Source organism: Carcharhinus amblyrhynchos, chromosome 4 (genome assembly GCF_965287045.1).
Source record: "Carcharhinus amblyrhynchos chromosome 4, sCarAmb.v2.hapA, whole genome shotgun sequence".
Lineage (NCBI taxonomy): Eukaryota > Metazoa > Chordata > Chondrichthyes > Carcharhiniformes > Carcharhinidae > Carcharhinus > Carcharhinus amblyrhynchos.
Window position 1 is genome coordinate 114,336,381 of NC_137327.1, and position 18,337 is coordinate 114,354,717.

At 44.4% G+C, this 18,337-nt stretch overlaps 1 protein-coding gene across 1 annotated transcript in view; it reads right to left on the reverse strand.

Annotated features, from left to right (window-relative positions):
- LOC145342301 (fibronectin type-III domain-containing protein 3A-like) overlaps positions 1–8,728 on the reverse strand; it is a 179,385-nt gene extending 170,657 nt beyond the window's left edge. Inside the window, exon 1 of the mRNA XM_080187760.1 lies at positions 8,710–8,728. The gene's annotated coding sequence lies outside the window, so the exon portion shown is untranslated. The remainder of the gene's footprint in view (positions 1–8,709) is intronic.
- Between the last annotated feature and the right edge of the window lie 9,609 nt (positions 8,729–18,337).

Here is an 18,337-nt window from a genome sequence, read left to right on the forward strand (position 1 = left end):
TGTTCACTGGTTCTGTACAGAATGAACATTAGTTTTGGAAATGCCATAGGTTGACATGGAGTATATAAGGTACCAGCAGGTGGTACCAGGGTGATAGATTGGCAAGTTTATAAGGTGCCATTGGTGGGAGTGCGAGGACCTGGGTTACCATGGAGGATATGAGAGGCTGTGGGGAGGTGGATGTAGGGGCACTTGGTGGCATGGAGAATTTAGGGGGGGCATGGAGGTGCAAAGAGATGCATGAATTGGCTTGGAAGAGGCATGGGGAGTGCTTAGGGGAGTGAGTATGAGAGTGAGGACTCAAGAACTGCTTTTTGTTCTACTGATTTTAGCAGTCTTTTAACCAGCTGGCCTCAGCCCCCAGCAGTTCCAATAGCTGCCCCCACACAGTTTCTGATGGTGCCAGACATGGCTCCAGCCTACCCCTGCTCTAACTCAGTTACTTGATTTCAACCAGGCCAGCACTTGAGGCACTTTGATTGCATATTTACAGTTCATGAAGTTCGTTTAAGTGAAATTATATTTTATAATGGGAGCAACAATACACTGTTTGTTGCATTATATTTTTCTATGGTAAGATGAAGATTTGTCTCTTTATTACCAAATGATAGCCAGCACAATTTAGGCTGGGAATCCCCCCCAAAAAAATTCTAAGTCCCCAATTCACGTGAAAACAGAAGTAATTCCTGCCGATTTTTTAGTGTGATTTTCAGATTGAATGTCCCATACTCTGAGCACTGCAGAGTGCCCGAGTGGGACCCTCTGAAAATAGGAGGTTGGGACATATTCTCACTGGAGAGGCCGGCAGCATAGTGCTGATTGGGCTACTGCGCATGCGCCAATCTGTCAGAGTGTAGGTAGGCACATGCGCAGTGGCCCCGCATTGTCGGCCCCCCGATCGCTGGCCAGCCCTGTAACTCCCCATCGCTGGCATTGCAGAGCCCCTCACCACACGATTGCTAGTCTCCCAGACCTCTCTGGGCCAACCCTTATTTCCCCAGTCCCTGGCTGGCCCAGATCTCCCCACTCCCCCGCTCAGCCACCCCCAATCACCTGATCCTCTCCCTCCCCTGGCAATCCCAACCGTGCCTCCCCCTCCCCTTCCGATAGTCCTGACACCCGCTTCCCACTTCCCCAACCTGATGGCCAACCCCAAGTGCTGTCCTTCCTACCTCTGTCAGCAAACCTAATGCAGAGTGGCATTACTGATCACCTTTTCCAATTGGCCCACCCCTCTGGCCCTGCCCCCTTGGCACTGCCTGATGCCTGGAGGCAGTGCCCAAGTGCCCTTGGGCAATATCAGGGTGCCAGATTGGCACTGCCCAAGAGACACCCCCCCTTACCCCTGACCTCCTAGGGGGGCCTCAATGGCCTCTCTTCACTTCAGTGGGGTTGGCCGCCTGTTCCCCATTAGTGAGCAGCAGTTGTAAACCTTGCTGGAGTGAACTATCCCTGGCAGAGTTGGGGGGAGTGGGATTTGGCGCTTGCTGGACTGGAGACTTCAGTCGCAAGTCCGTTAATGAAATTTAAATCCAGATTAGCATATTGGAATCATCTCTGTGTCAATTTCCAGCACGGAGATGATTACCCTGAAAATCGCATGGAAGTGCCCAGCAAGAAGCTGGAGAAACACTCTCCGCTAATATCTCCCACCCTGCTGCATTACTCAAGCGGCAGAATGGGTTGGGAGAATCTCCCCCTTCAAGTTTAACTTGCCACTTGGGCTAGAGGTCACAATTCTGAGATTTTCCTCCCCTTCCCTTTATTAAAGCAATAAAAAATTTGCCTAGGTCTTTGCGTTCCCCCAATTCTAACCTCTGACACATTCCCAGTTATAAATAACATACCATTGGTGGCTGTGCATTCAGTTGCCAGAGCCCCGAGCTCTTCAATTTCTTAATTAAACTCTATCTCCACCTTAATATCCTACCTCTTTGTCCAAAATGCTTATCCATATATTCATTTATGTAACTGGTATCAAATTATGTTTGATTAGGTTCCTGTGAAGTGCCTTGGAAAGTTTATAAACTTTAGGAATAGTGGGTAGACCATTTGGCCCCTCAAGCCTGCTCAATATGATTATGGCTAACTTTCTGTTTTACTCTGTTTTTCTGCCTGATCCCCACACCTCTTGATTCCCTGAATAATAAAATGTGTTTTTGCTGTGTTAAAGGCACTATATAAGCGCATGTTATTGTTATTGTTGCTGAGGACACATATCACAGTGTTCTCAGTGAATGGTAGCTTGTGTGGGTAAAGGTGGGAATTGGCAAGGAGAATGTCAAACAGATCAAGTCCTGAGGCCATAATGATGTAGAACAGCTTTCCAGTAGCTTTGAAGGTGAAGCGGGGTGATCTTTCAGAAGTGGAAGAAATCTGTCTTGATGACAGTGTAGAGGTGGGAAGAAAGCATATCCGAGGATCATGCTGAACGTTCTTTGGACAGATCCTGAAATGCAAGGTGAGAGCCTTGATCTACCAAAGCTAGAGGCAAGTAGGTATTGATGAGAAATGAGGTTGAAGTGATGAGTTCTTTAAACATTTTGTTTCAGGACGTTAGGCTCATCAAGGTCTTAATATCAAATAGGCAGTGAGTGTAGCAAAATCTCCGTAAGGGTGGTGGCAGCAGAGGTGGCAGTAGCATGCGTAATGATTAAATCCCTGTATGTGAATGATGTAGTCACAGGGGAGTTTTCAAATGATGATGTAAAGGTGACTGAAGATTCCTAGGAAAAATATTATTTTATACAACATATATTGAATATTTATGATATAATTTCCCTATTAACTATACACAATTTATAAATATTTTATCTATGAGAAATGTTACCTGGTTTAGCACACATATTCCAAGCTTGCCTGTCCACTATTAATGCCCGAGACTGTAACTAATTTACTGCCTTTGTCAAAGGAAATTGTTTGCATTTATCTGGCACCTTTCATGGCCTATGGGTACCCAAAATTCCTCACAGCCAATTAATTATTTCTGAAGTGCAGTCACTGATGTTTTTGTACTAAAGCTTTTAGCACAACTAGATCCTACAAAGTAAACTTCAGCATCATAATGGGCTTGCAATAATTTCTTGGCTTTGCTGCTTCTTTTGTATTATGATGCAGAAGCACTTTGAAGACACATTGCATATAAAAAAAGAAAGCAAGTGTAACCACAACTGCATACAAATTGCTGCAGATACTGCAGAACGCCTAAAAACTTTCACTATGATGTGTTGGTATAATATTTGGCTAGATTTTTCTGTCAAAATAACGTCAAGGTTAATAGACACTGACTGTTCTTTATGTATCAACAATGCAACTAATTCAGGCGAGGGCAAATGTTTATTTAAATGACAATATCCAAAGGTTGCTGTTTGAGTTATGCCACTCTAATTTTGCGAAGACAGCATCTCGTTGTCTGCCTTACCATTGAATTGAATGTCATAAAGTTGCTGAATTTATGTGATAGAAATGAATAAACTCCCTGCAGACATTTAGGACTTGTAGTTACAAGTCCAGGTCCCCTTTTTATAGTGTGATCATTGTTAATTACTGTCAATCAATTGAAAATGAAGAATTATAAATGTGAAATCTCATTCCCTCATGTTGTGAATTATTTCAGAGTTAGGATGTTTTAAAATGTCAAGGGTATGAATTTGATTTCTGCACCACTGCTGTAAGTTTTGCACTCTCCTCAAGGTGTAAGTTCCCAGTACAGCCCATGTGAAATGCCTCTTGAGAAGGGCGTCCGTGTAGGCATCTTCTATATGCATTGGAATCAACTAAATTAGTACAATCCTACCTTCACACAAACCTACAGCCAGATGTGACACCAGAGTTCCTAATTTGGATTTCTTGACTGGATTCACGCTACTCTGAAAAGAACAAGCGTGGATCATAAAGTAAAGATTACTTATTAGTCACAAGTTAGGCTTACATTAACACTGCAATGAAGTTACTGTGAAATTCCCCTAGCTGCCACAATCCTGCACCTGTTTGAATCAATACCACGTAACGAGCATGTCTTTCAAAATGTGGGAGGAAACTGGAGCACTCAGAGGAAACACACGCAGACATGGGGAGAACTCCACATAGACAATGAATTAAGCCAGGAATTGAACCCGGATCCCTGGTGCCATGAAGCAGCGGTGCTAACTACTGTGCCGCCCTATGGAAAAGCTCAGGATCGTGGACCTGAACCAGTGTTAGTTAAAGGACTAGGTATCCAACTTGCAGGTAAGCTTGGGCCACTGCCTGTATGGAGACTGCACATTCTCCCCATGTCTGCATGGGTTTTCTCCCATAGTCCAAAAGATGTGCTGGTTAGGTACATTGGCCATGCTAAATTCTTTCTCAGTGTACCTGAACAGGCGCCTGAGTGTGAGACTAAGGGATTTTCATGGTAGCTTCATTGCAGTGTTAATGTGAGCCTTATGTGACACTAATAAACAAACTTTAAAAACTTTTAAACTTTAAGATGATTTTGAAGAATTTCTGCTATTGCAAAATGTCTGGAAGTACTGTGGTGTGTTTCTTGTAGTATTTTTTGGAAACTGTTTATTTCCTAATCTTTAAGCCAGATTGGTTAAACTGATACCTGATTCAATGCTCTCATCTTTAAGTTCCTGGATGCTGTGTTGCCTTCACTGCATGCATTTTAAGCAAAGCAGTGGGTAGTTTTTTATGTGCTAAAAGCTGCCAGGGCAAGTATGACTAACTTGTTGGGAAGTCTTGCTGCAGCTTCACAGCGGAGTAGATGCAAAGGTTTGAATAGGTTTGGGGGAGCAGTGACAGTGCCTCTGAGTCTACACCGCCAAGAGAGATGGAACAGAGACCAAAAGAGAAAATGCTGGAAAATCTCAGCAGGTCTGGCAGCATCCGTAAGGAGGGGAAAGAAAGTAAAAGTTTATTTATTAGTCCCACAAAGGCTGACATTCACACTGCAATGTGAAAATTCCCTAGTCACCACAGTCTGGGTACACTGAGGGAGAATTTATCATGACCAATTCACCCCACCTGCATATTTTTGGACAATGGGGGAAAACTGGAGCTCCTGGAGGAAACCCACGCAGACACAGGGAGAATGTGCAAATTCCACACAGACAGTGACCCAAGCCGGGAATCAAACCCAGGTCCGTGGTGCTGTGAGGCAACAGTACTAACCACTGTGCCACAGTGCCACCCCAGAATGCTGACATTACAAGTCCAGATGACACTTTGTCAAAGCTGGAGATGGAACAGAGGCTTTGAGGACAAGATTTATGTGATGCCCTCCTTCAGGTTATTTCCAGCCTCCTCCACGCTCCTCAGCATGGTACTGTGGTGGATTGGGGATGTCAGTGAAGAAATATTCACTGACCTTGGCTACCTACTTAAGACCATTAAACTTCTGGCCAGTTTCACAGGGTCAGATGCAGAGAGTGTAACCCGGCTGGCCATCTGCTCCAATCACCTGGGAGCTCCTCCACATGGAATCTCTCCTCTTGTTAAGTTTCCAATGCCCTATTGTTCACTCCCCATTGCCCTAGCATTCCATTTTCCATGTTTTGTGAGGGTCAGGCTGTCTTCAATAACAGTAGGGTGGCCACCTCAGATTGATTAGCACCATACTGCTTGACCCCATGTTGAGCTCAAAGGCAGCCAGCAATCCAGCAGGTGCTCAGCCCTCCATTATAATCATGGTAATGAGTTGGCAGCACCAAATCTATGTGCTGCCCACCTCCAGTGCAACTGGCATAAGCAAGTTGAAAATCATGGTGACCCTTGCACCCAAAACTGAAATAAGCCAATTTTCAGCTTTAAAAGTAAACTTGAAAATAATTACTATTTTTGTTTCTTTTTTCTCCCTTTAAGCTAATCCAATCTTTTCCCTTCTTTATACACACCTGAACTGACCTTAAATTTACCCCTTTAATTCAGTCTCCTTCTCAGTCCGTAAGCGGGTGGCATGGTGACTCAGTGGTTAGTATTGTTGCCTCACAGTGCCAGAGATCCGGGTTTGATTCCTAGCTTGGGTCACTATCTGCGTGTGTGCATAGAGAATCAGATGAACTGGTGCGGCAACAATAACTTCTCCCTCAATGTTAACAAAATGAAAGAGATTGTCATCGACTTCAGTAAGTGTAGAGGAGAACATGCCCCCGTCTACATCAATGGGGACAAAGTAGAAAGGGTCGAAAGCTTCAAGATTAGGTATCCAGATCACCAACAATCTGTCCTGGTTCCTCCATGCCAACACTATAGTTAAGAAGGTCCACCAACGCCTCCACTTTCATAGAAGACTGAGGAAATTTGGCAAATCAGCTACAATCCCCATCAACTTTTACAGATGTACCATAGAAAGCATTCTTTCTGGTTGTATCACAGCTTGGTATGGCTCCTGCTCTGCCCAAGACCACAAGGAACTACAAAATGTCATGAATGTAGCCCAATCCATCATGCAAACCACCTCCTATCTATTGACTCTGTCTACACTTCCCGCTGCCTCGGCAAAGCAGGCAGCATAATTAAGGATCCACGCACACCAGACATTCTCTCTTCTACCTTCTTCCTATGGGAAAAAGATACAAAAGTCTGATGTCACGTACCAACCGACTCAAGAACAAGCTCTTCCCCGCTGCCATTAGACTTTTGAATGGACCTACCTCGCATTAAGTTGACCTTTCTCTACACTCTTGCTATGACTGTAATGCTACATTCTGCACTCTCTCCTTCTCTATGAATGATATGCTTTGTCTATTTAGCTCACAAAAAACAATACTTTTCACAGTACATTAATACACGTGACAATAATAAATCAAATAAAATCAAATCAAATCCTCTGGGTCCTCCGGTTCCCTCCCATACTCTACTGTGACACTAATAAATAAACTTTAAAAGTTATTTATTTTCTAATGTTTAAACCTGATTAGTTAAACCAATACCTGGTTTGGTGTTCTGTTCATTAAGTCCCCAAATGTCATATTTCCGTTCGCTACTTACACTTCAAGCAGATTTGTGAGCAGTGTTTTTATGAACTAAAGGTCGCTGGGCAAGTATGATTAACAGCAAAAATTGCTTGTCTTGACAGAGGAAAATCTGAGTCAATGATTTTTTGTAATCACTCTAATCTTGTGCAACAGAACAGATTAAACAATAATGCTTTGTAACTCCATGGTACTGGAAAATCAAAAGTATTCAGGCAACAAAGAGTTAAAGATTCACTTCAACACATTGATGCCCAAGGGCTGAATAATGTGGGGAACAAGATGGCATGTTCCCCGCCATTGGGAACTGTATCAGTGTGGAGCCAACCTGCTCTACACTGACTCGGTCCACACCCACAAACGATTTGGGGCTGATTAATGAGATCCAAGTGGGACTTCTACCTCTCACTGGGGCAGAGGTCCCACCCTCTAGTGCTGCTGGCCAATCAGATTGAATGGTAATGCCAGGAAGGCATCAGTGGCTGCTACCGAACTGATCCATAGAATTCTTAAATGCAGAAGGAGGCCATTCTGATCGTCAAGTCTGCGCTGCCTCTCCAAATGAGTATCTTTATCCATGCCCTCCCCTCTGTCCTATCCCCATATCCCTGTGCATTTAGCATGGTTCATTTATCTAACCTACAGATCTTTGGACACTAAAGAGCAATTTAGCAAGGCCAATCGACTAACCTGCATATCTTTGGACTGTGGGAGAAAACCGGAACACCTGGAGGAAACCCACATAGACACAGGGGGAACGTAAAAGCTCGACACAGTCAGTCATCTGGAATTGAACTCAGGTCCCTGGCATTGTGAGGCAGAAGTGCTAACTACTGTGCCACTGTGCCACCCATGTTGGGGAAGAAAAAAATCGCAAAGCCTTGGATCCCCAGAGCAGTTCAGTCTGGGGTTTTGGACTAGGAGGGTTTTGATAAGTTAGGGAGAGAGTAGTGCTGGGGAAGAGGTTGGATTTTAGGGAGAGGGCAGGTAGGATCAGGGAGAGGGTGTTGAACCTAACTCCCCCACAATTGGCAAAGGGCAGTCCGGGAAGAGCAGCCCCCTGCTTTCTTCCAGTCCTTTAAAAACTTCAGATGAAAAGTTGGGCTTCTTGCTCCTGCTCTCCCCGTTACTCCGAACGTTTTACTGTGTGGGTAGATTATCAGGGATAATTTGTTTAATAACAGGGTTCATCAACTCTAATTCTTCATTTAAATATGGTTGGCTGGCTGCTGATTTTGACACCCGCCTGTGGGGTGAGTTTCGGTGTGGGTGAGGAGGTGATGGGACGGGCACCCACCCATTTCATGTGCCTCCCTTCTTTTACATGCCACCCTCCCCATGGAAAACATGAACGGGTAAACATGCAGTGGGGGCCACATAAAACTCAGCCCCAGATTCAATCCTTGAGGTTATTTCATCTTTGGCACTCTTAACTGAGGTGAAATGCATTTACACTTTAATTTAAAAAAACTAAATTGGAATGCGCAGCATTCTCGTTGAAACAGTCTCACAGTTGCAGTCATTTTATCAATCCTGATCAATTGAGTGTAATTCATCCAGGTGAATGTGAAACTGAAGAAGCACTAAATGGATCAACTTATTCAGGAAACACATTTTAAAAGAAATAGAGTGAACATAACTAACATCAAAATCCGTATTGTCTGTGTAAATCTCAGGCCTTGTTCACAAACAAGGCACCAAGTTAAAGAATGTTGATAGCTTTGTGTAAATACTGCGGTCCTTTACATACCTATTTGACTTTCCACTTCCCTCCATCCCCCTCTTTCAAGTCTCTCTGAACTGCACACAAATATTGTCGAGAGATTAGGTTTGTCCACGTCACTCTACTTCAAATGCACATCAGCCCGGCCTGTTGTTAACTCTTCCTGGTCCATTTTGATCCACTGACAACACTTGGTTTCTACACAGGCTATGCTGGCAGTTAGGAGCGTGGGGAGTGGCAGGCTATGGGTGTGTTTCCACATCTCAACGTAGAATGCAATTAGGTGTGGGAGCTCCAGTGTTATTCCAATGCTTTCACATTTACTAGTCAGGCCATTGTTCCCAACAAAACAGAAACAGACTAGAGGACGATCTCATATAAAATGACATTTAGTCCTGCCTCTAAGTCAATGTAAATATACATCTTCCATACAAAATGACAATCAGGACTAAAACAAATGGTGATGATATCAAGGTCAGGAGAGTTAAATGAAGAGCAAAATTTGACACCATAGTTATTCGTATGTTCCTTTAAACTGCTTGAAATGACCTTGGTTTGACGAACATCCTTCTTTGACTTCTTACCACATTATCCAATGATACCAAGCATTCATGCCTTTATTCCTATGTCGACCCATATGCTCCCACCCATTTTCCCTGGGCCAGCAGTTTAGTACGTCTCTAGGCATCTATTCACAGCTTAAGATAGAGACAGAGATACGGAAACTCAGCATAAGGTTATTGAACAACCCCGCTACAGTCCAACTAGGCTGAAATTCTGTACCTGAAGCACAAAATGCCTTGAAAGTGTAGGCCATAAATTTTGAGAGAAGTTGCTTGGTACAAGAATAGTAGGACTCATGTCATCTTGGCCCAGTACACTGAGCCACTTCCACCTGAACTTCTCATCTGAGTTAATTATTCTGTGTAAATTCCAACCTCATAAGAACATAAGAAATAAGAACATAACAAATAGGAGCAGGAGTAGGCCATCCAGCCCTTCGAGCCTGAAATTATTATTAGCAAGATATTATCATTAGCAAGATCTCTCTGGTAGCTTATGTGCAAACATTTTTTAAATTCTTCATGGAAGGTGGGTGTCACATGACACCAGCATTTTTATTGCCCATCCCTACCTGCCTTTGAGATTCCATACTTGGCTGCAGAGATTTAAAGGAGTATAGAATAGTATAGGCAGTATAGAATAATAAAATCCCATAGTGCAGAAGGAGGCTATTCAGCCCATTGAGTCTGCACCAATCCCACCCAAGCCATATCCCCATAATCCCATGCGTTTACTCTAGTTAGTCCCCTTGAAACTAAGGGGCAATTTAGCATGGCCAATCAATATAACTTTTGACCCATTCCCTTTCCAGTACTTTGTTGATTGGTGACATGGCAGGAGGGATCTGCACAGAAGCTGGAAAGTTCTGATATTGGGGAACTTTCTGGGTAGCTAGTGCCCTTGGACAGGAGGTGCAGATTTTACAGTGCCAGGACAAGGAAATCAAGGGCCAGAAGTGGTGGGAGGCAGCCATTTACAGAAGGTGGTTGGACGTTCCATATTGCCAGCCCAATCGGAGGTGCCCTCACCAAGATGACATATAATTATTTTTTAGCTGACTTAAGGCTGACCCAAGCTGATTGGTAGGGATTAGGGTGACAGAACCCTGTCATGGGCAGTATTGGAGCTACATGAGGGTTTTTGAACCTGGTGGCCCTGTCCTTGTGAAGCTTAGTCTCTCACTCCCACTTGGTGCCAGGAAGCCACTGAGGTTCCATTTCCATGCAGCTGGCATCACCTTTTGTGGTGCTTGAGGGGATGAAGGGGTGGGTATCTCCCTGCTGGCAGCCAAGGAGGAGAGGCAATGGCCAAGTGGTATTATCGCTAGACTACTAATCAAGAAACTCAGCTAATGTCTGGGGACCCACGTTCGAATCCTGCTACGGCAGGTGGTGGAATTTGAATTCAATAAAAGAAAAATCCGGAATTAAGAATCCATTGATGACCATGAAACCATTGTCGATTGTCAGAAAAACCCATCTGCTGCACTAATGTCTTTAGGGAAGAAAATCTGCCATCCTTATCTGGTCTGGCCTCCAGAGCCAAAGCAACGTGGTTGACTCTTAACTGCCCTCGGGCAACTAGGGATGGGCAATAAATGCTGTAAGAAGTCTGACAACACCAGGTTTAAGTCCAACCGATTTATTTGATAGTAAACTCACAAGCTCTCAGGGTTTGTCCCTTCGTCACCTGTCAGACTTCTTACTGTGTTTACCCCAGTTCAACGCCGGCATATCCACATCAATAAATGCTGGCCAGCCAGCGACGCCCATGGCCTTGGAGGGAGTGCAGAGGAGGTTTACTAGGCTGATGCCGGAGTTGAGGGGGTTGAGCTATGAGGAGAGGCTGAATAAATTAGGCTTGTACTCGTTAGAGTTTAGAAGAATGAGGGGAGATCTCATTGAGACGTATAAGATGATGAATGGGATGGATAGGATAGAGGTGGAGAGACTCTTCCCGCTCAGAAAGGACAGTAGGACTAGGGGGCACAGCCTCAAGATAAAGGGGGGGCGGTTTAGAACGGAGTTGAGGAGGAACTTCTTCACTCAAAGGGTGGTGAATCTCTGGAATTCTCTGCCCGTTGAAGTGGTGGAGGCTGCCTCGCTAAATATTTTTAAGACGCGGGTTGATGGGTTTTTGATAAGAGAAGGGATTAAGGGTTATGGGGAGAGGGTGGGAATGTGGAACTGAGCCAAGACAGATCAGCCATGATCTTATTGAATGGCGGGGCAGGCTCGAAGGGCTAGTTGGCCTACTCCTGCTCCTATTTCTTATGTGCTTATGTTCTTATGAGCCACGAATGAATGAAAAAAGAATAAAGGACAATGGCCTTTAATTAGACCTTAAATTATGCAAATAGACTGCCCCTCCCTGATCAGTGAGTGGCCATCCTTTTCCATTTCCATCCTTGGCGAAGTTTCATTTCCTGCCCCTTCATCCAGGAAAATTCTGGCCAACGGATTTGAAATGAAATTGTTGGGAGCTAAAATATATCGGAAAACTTTTAGTAAAATGTCAGGGAAAAGCTCTTAAATGTGGCAGATTTTCGTATCATTTTTATATTAATAAGTGATCTCGGCAAAACAGAAATAGCTCGAGTTCCTTGACTCACAGGGATATCTCAACTATACAGGGAAAAGCTTAAGAAATAAACTTTTATCAGTGTTCAAAAGATAAGAGTAAGAATAAATTTATGTAATTACCAGGAGTGTACAAACAGAGAAAGTGTGGGCATTGATTTACATACATTAAAATGTCAAACTAGAACCCTATCAAGCTATATAAACAAAGACAATTTTGAATTCTAAAAATGCTAAATTTCCTGGTTACGTTTTGCACCAAAAAGCAGAACCTTTGTAGCTATTAAATTTGTAAGATGTTGGGATTTCCTTCAAAAGTAACCTCAGTGGATGGGAACAGCAGAGATGCAGCAGCAAAATCTTTCAACATTTTCCTGCTTGATCCACAAATAGCGTTGATTGAGCAAAGGCATGACTGAACCATCTTCAAATTCAGAACAATGTTGTACCCAAATCAAATTCTCTGAGAAGGAGAAAAGGGCTCCATTCCACTTCTCGTCAATGGAGGGATTTCTGAAAGTGCGCAGCATGTTTGAGGGTAGTGTCTTTGAGTCTGTGAAGTGAAGAACAGTGGCTTCTATGACATTGGATAGCAGACTCTGGCGAGCCATCTAAAACACCTATTGGGAGATATGTGACAGCACGTCTGCTCCATCCAATATCATAGAAACATAGAAAATAGGTGCAGAAGTAGGCCATTCAGCCCTTCGAGCCAGCACCACCATTCAATATGACCACAGCTGATCATGCATTCTCACTAACCCACTCCCGCTTCCTCTCCATACCCTTTGATTCCTTTAGCTGCAATGGACATGACCAGCTCCCTCTTGAACATATCTAACAAACTGGGCCCAACAATTTTCTGTGGCAGAGAATTCCACAGATTCACAACTCTCTGAAGTGAAGAAGTTCTTCCATATCTCAGTCCTGAATGGCTTACCCCTTGTTTTTAGACCCCTAATTCTGGAATAGTAACATTCTTCCCCCATCTGGCCTGTGCAGTCCCCATCAGGATTTTATATGTTTCTATGAGATGCCTTCTCATTCTTCTAAATTCCAGTGAGTACAAGCCCAGTCGATTCATGACAGCCTGGTTGGAAAGGTGGAAGGGGACAGTAGCACTGAGGAGAAGTGCCATGTTGATGTTACCCAGAAGATTAGATTCATTGTGGGGAATCTTATAAGAATTTGGCAGACTGTCAGTTCTGGTGGGAAAACTGGTGTGGAACTCTGCAGCTCCACTGCCCTGCTTTCTCTCCAGATCTTGTCACTTTAACTGCAAAAAAAAAGTGGGCAGGAATTGTACCGTCAGTCTGGTCACTTAGAGCCAGGAAAAGGCTCCACTGAAATTGGAGTGCTCTATAAAACTGGCGTTTTGATATCTGTCACTGGGGAAAAAATTAATTCCTGCCCCTCACCTCCGGCTAGCGGCAAGGGTCGTCTTAAGAACATAAGAACATAAATAGGAGCAGGAGTAGGCCATCTAGCCCTTCGAGCCTGCCCCGCCATACAATATGATCATGGCTGATCTGAAGTGGATCAGCTCCACTTTCCCGCTTTCTCCCCATAACCCTTAATTCCCCTGTCTATCAGAAACATATCTACCCGTGACTTAAATATATTCAGCGAGGTAGCCTCCACCACTTCAACGGGCAGAGAATTCCAGAGATTCACCGCCCTTTGAGTGAAGAAGTTCCTCCTCAACTCCGATCTAAACTGCACCCCCCCTTATCTTGAGGCTGTGCCCCCTAGTCCTGCTATCCTTTCTAAGCGGGAAGAATCTCTCTACCTCTACCCTATCCATCTCCTTCATTATCTTATACGTCTCTATAAGATCCCCCCTCAGCCTCTAAACTCAAACGAGTACAGACCCAATCTATATAGTCTCTCTTCATAGTCCAACCCCCTCATCTCCGGTATCAGCCTAGTGAACCTCCTCTGCACTCCCTCCAAGGCCAATATATCCTTCCGCAAGTGCGGTGACCAAAACTGCACACAGTACTCCAGCTGCGGCCTCACCAGTACCGTGTACAGTTGCAGCAAGACCTCCCTGCTTTTATATTCTATCCCCCTCGCTATAAAGGCCAACATTCCATTCGCTTTCTTGATCACCTGCTGCACCTGCAGACTGGGTTTTTGCGACTCGTGCACAAGGACCCCCAGGTCCCTCTGCACCGTAGCATGTTGCAGCTTTTCGCCTTTTAAATAATAATCCCTCCTACTATTATTTCTGCCAAAGTGGATAACCTCAAGCTTGCTAACATTATACTCCGTCTGCCAGGTCCTCGCCCACTCGCTCAGCCTATCCAGATCTCTCTGCAGACTTTCCACACCCTCCACGCAATTTGCTTTTCCACTCATCTTCGTGTCATCAGCAAATTTCGTCACCCTACACTCAGCCCCCTCCTCCAGATCATCTATATAAATGGTAAACAGTTGAGGCCCCAGAACCAATCCCTGCAGCACTCCACTAGTCACCAACCGCCAATCAGAATAGCACCCATTGATACCAACTCTCTGCTTCCTATTAGACAGCCAATCCTTTATCCATGCTAACACCTTACCCCCAACTCCGTGCACCCTAACCTTCTGTAGCAACCTTTTGTGAGGCACCTTATCAAACGCCTTTTGGAAATCTAAAAACTCCACATCCACCGGTGCCCCTCTGTCTACCGCACTAGTCACATCCTCATAGAAATCCGATAAATTCATCAAACACGACTTCCCCTTCACGAATCCGTGCTGCGTCTGCTTGATCAAACCATTCTTTTCTAGGTGCCTTGCTATTTCTTCTTTGATGACAGATTCAAGCATTTTTCCAACTACAGACGTTAAACTAACTGGCCTATAATTCCCTGCCTTTTGTCTGCTACCTTTTTTAAACAGCGGTGTAACATTAGTCGTTTTCCAATCTTCCGGCACTTCCCCAGAGTCCAGCCTTCCCCCCCTTCCCAGATCATCTCCAGCATCACCACCATTGATTATCCCCAGCATCTGCTCCCCCATTCCTCCCCTCGCAACAAATAAATGAGTCCCTGCATGTGAGGCTCTCCCTAGGACCCAACTCTGGCACTGCATCTGTCACAGTTTTGCACTGCTAGGTTGACACGGTGCCAACCTGGCAGTGCAAACCTGTGACAGGTCAGTGCCAGGGGGCAGTGCCCAGACATATCCCTCTCCCCCGAGGGCTATACTCACCCCTGTGCACCCGTAGGAGGATCATATATGGGTGAACCTTTCGGAAACATTGCCGATGCCACGTCAGGCCAGCCATTTCTAAATAGAAATTTAGTGAAGGGAGAAGATGTGGTGAGGGGGCTGTTTGATAATATGCAAATGTATTTAAATGAATATCAGTCAGGTTTTTGCCCATTATGGCCATGAACCCGATAATCAGGAATCCCAATCTTGCGGGCGAAACTTGCAATTTTCAATGGATCTTGAACCGCTACCTCTGATTCGGTGGATGGAGAGTGTGGGTTCAAGATCACCCCTGTAGAGTCCTAAAGCTTAATAGCACAGAAAGATGCCCTTTGGGCCATTGTGTCTTTGTTGGCCAGCAAACATCTACCCATTCCAATCCCATTTTTTAGCACTTGGTTTGTAGCTTTGTATGTTGTGGCATTTCAAATGCTCAGCTAAATGCTTCTTAAATGCTGTAAGGGTTCCTGCCTCTACCACACTTTCAGATGGAGAGTTCCAGATTTCACCACCCTCTGAGTGAAAAGGTTTTTCCCGAAATCCCATCTAAATCTCCTACTCCTTACCTTAAATCTATGCCCCCTGCTTATTGACCTCTCCATGAAAGAGAAACATTTATTTCCAGCTTACCTGTCTATATGCCTCATCATTTTGTACTCCTTAGGCAAATCCCCCATCAGTCTACTGTGCTCTGAGGAAAATAACACCAACCTATCCAGCCTATCTTCATAGCTGAAATGTTCCAGCCCAGGCAACCTCCTGGTGAATCTTCTCTGCCCTCTTTCTAGTGAAATCACAACCTTCCTATAGTATAGTGACCAGAACTGCATTTGATACAGCTCCATCACACCTCCATCACACCTTCTTAAATTCCATATAAGCCTCGGTTAATAATGGCAAGTGATCCATATGCCTCCTTAATCATCTTATCTGCCTATCCTACTGCTTTCAGGGATCAATGGATGTGCATCCGAATGTCCCCAGTCCTCTTTACTTCCTAGCGTCCTATCATTCATTATGTATTCCCTTGCCTTTTTAGTCCTCTCAAAATGCATCACCTCACGCTTTTCAGGGTCAAATCCCATTTGCCACTGTTCTGCCCCTCTGACCAGTCCATCTATATCATCCTGTAATCTAAGACTTTCCTCCTCACTAGTTACCAGACCACCAAGTTTTGTATTATCTGTGGACTTACTGATCTTAACCCCCGTTGAGATTGTCCCTAGCTGTCTATCCCATGTGCGTCATCAAAACTTGTTAACCGTGTACAGCTCACTCATCCAAATACATTGTCGACCTTCCAGCTCTGAGAGTAATTAGCAGTAAATGGCCATGTAGGCTATGAAATTTTAATTGCCACAAAATTCTGATGGTGCTTCACACAAGTGCAGACCTGAAGCCCCAGCTGTGTGATTCATGTTCAGTTATTGATTCACAGGAGGGATTGCAGGATGGTCTGTGTGAAATCAGGCGAGTAACGGCAAGAAAAAGAGGAATAAAAACACAGGAAATACCCAGTCTCCCTTGGAGAATTAAAAGAAATACTTGTTCTACGTTTGCAATACATTTGCATTGGAAAGGTGGCTGCATTCCACTTGACAGGTACTGCCAACGCCAAAGGGAAACACTGTGGTTTTCCTGCTGGCAGGAGCGCTTCACACAGAAACTGAATAATCACACTCCTCCCCTGAGGAGAATTGGAAACACTGGCCATTCTCATTGTCTTTTCCTACTGGAACAGAAATATCAATAAATACATTTGTGATCTGTGCCAGATTGAACCATAGTTTGTGCAACCTTTTGAATTTTCCAGTGGAATATTCCTGATTTGAGGATCATTACATAATGGCTTGGAGACCTAAGCCCAAAAATCCTCTTATGCACCACGTTTCCATCTGTAAATTCTTTCAAAGGCTTTCCATATTCTGGCTGTCTTTTCAGGTGTCTCCAGACAGTTCTAAACCTTTGATTCAAACCTTCTTGCTTTTTTCCACCCTACTATTGGTGACAGAACTTCCAGCCAATTTTGTCTTAATCTTTGCAATTTCCTCCCTAAACCACTCTGCACCCCCTGAAATCTTTTCAAAACCCAGCACTTCAACTGAGTTTCAGTCACCTCTATTAATCATTCCTCCCTTGGCTCAGCCTCTGTTTTCCTACGCCTATATATTTACTATATAAATGCATATTTTGATGTGAAGAGATTTTCCTTCTCTTTGAATCCCTTGCGGATTTAGAAGGAGAAGATGCTCAACGTCTCCCAGCTGTCATTTTATGATCAGCAAAAAAGGTGACAAATCAGCTGCCTGGAGTCTAATCTAATTACTTAAGCAGCCAATTTTGGGCATTTCTAACCCACTGTGCGCACCAAATGGGGAGATTGCCCGGTGAAACCTGGCAGCTTACCAGCCTGTTGCTGGGAGCAATTTTTTTGGGCACTTCATAGCCCAGAAAAGGGGCTTCAGGCAACAATACGCACCATTGTGGTGACTTTGTCACTGGGCCCCATGGACCCAACTGCAACAAGGCCCCACTCCACCCATCCCTCACACTCACCTCCTCTTCCCATCCCGCCAGCCTGCCCGGCCTATTACTTGTGCCTGCCTGACTGATTCCGGTAACCCCACCTATCTCGCTTAGCCCTCTTTGAGGGCACATTGGCCATTGTAGTCTCAGCAATGGCCACTGCTCGTGGCAGCACTCCTGAACTGCTGGCCCTCTGATTGGGCTAGTAGCTTTTGGGGTGGATGCTTAATTGGCCAATTATTGGGAACATCCCTCTCACTTTCTGGTCCCAGAAGTGGGAATTTATTGGCAGTGGAAAAATTCAGCCCAGTGTATGCTGCCTTGTTTCCTACAGGCTATTGCCAATGTAATGTGAGCCTTCACGATCCTGCATACTTCAGGTGTGACGTATACCTTACAGTCTCTTCAGGATATGGAAATAAATGAGACATCTATTGACCTTTAACTGTTGGCCAGTGTTTTAGTAATTCCAGAAGATGCCAGCTGTGAGCTATCTGATCTAACCATATTTTCCAAAACCTTTGGCTTTAATGTGAAGCCTGCTTTTTTCTCTTGTATCCTGGTTAATCATTCCCAAGCTGTGACGTCTTTGAGATTGAGAAATATCTTTACAGCCTAATAACTGCAGAAAGAAAGCATTTCTCAACTCAAGACTGAACAAGTGGAGAGTTTTTGTTCTGGTGCTGGCTCTGAATTTCAAGATGAATTGAACTCATTGACCTCTAGAGTTTGAGTCTAATACAATAAACCACTGTCACTGGAATATGGTATTTGGCAATAAATGC